The sequence below is a fragment of the Acanthisitta chloris genome, unplaced genomic scaffold, assembly GCF_000695815.1.
Source record: "Acanthisitta chloris isolate BGI_N310 unplaced genomic scaffold, ASM69581v1 scaffold19827, whole genome shotgun sequence".
In the NCBI taxonomy this organism is placed as follows: Eukaryota; Metazoa; Chordata; class Aves; order Passeriformes; family Acanthisittidae; genus Acanthisitta; species Acanthisitta chloris.
This window is the reverse complement of record NW_008684507.1, coordinates 15,577-15,965: the sequence shown is the minus strand read 5'-3', so window position 1 is coordinate 15,965 and position 389 is coordinate 15,577. Positions and strand designations below refer to the sequence as shown.

The following is a 389-nucleotide window of genomic DNA, read 5'->3' as shown; positions in this document are numbered from 1 at the left end:
GCTGGCTGCCCGTGATGTGGGCAGCCCAGGGGAGCCAACATTGCCAAGCCCGGTCCCAGGGAGTTTGTGTCACACATGCAAAGTCTGGCAGGTCTTCAGGCTAAACAGGTAAGCATTGAAAACCAAGTCAGTTTCAAATCTGTCCTGGAAGAAGAAGTCAGTTCAAAATCAGCCATTCATATTAAACATTTTCAATACTGTACCCTCAAAAATCTTCTATCAGCTTCTTTTCACAACCCCTTATCCATCACATGGTCCCTGGTAGCAATAAAGAGCATTCCTGGCCAACACAGTCTATGTTGTTTTCCATTTCATCTCATTATACACAGCCCATTCACTCGAGTATCATTTGAAAATGTGACAAGGAACTGAACTGAACTCACTTTCAG

At 44.2% G+C, this 389-nt stretch overlaps 1 protein-coding gene across 1 annotated transcript in view; it reads right to left on the bottom strand.

Moving 5' to 3' along the window:
* The window catches only part of RBM20 (RNA binding motif protein 20), a gene marked incomplete at its 5' end in the record, with an annotated part of 22,206 nt that overhangs the window by 6,246 nt on the left and 15,571 nt on the right, over nucleotides 1-389 (bottom strand). The window lies entirely within an intron of this gene.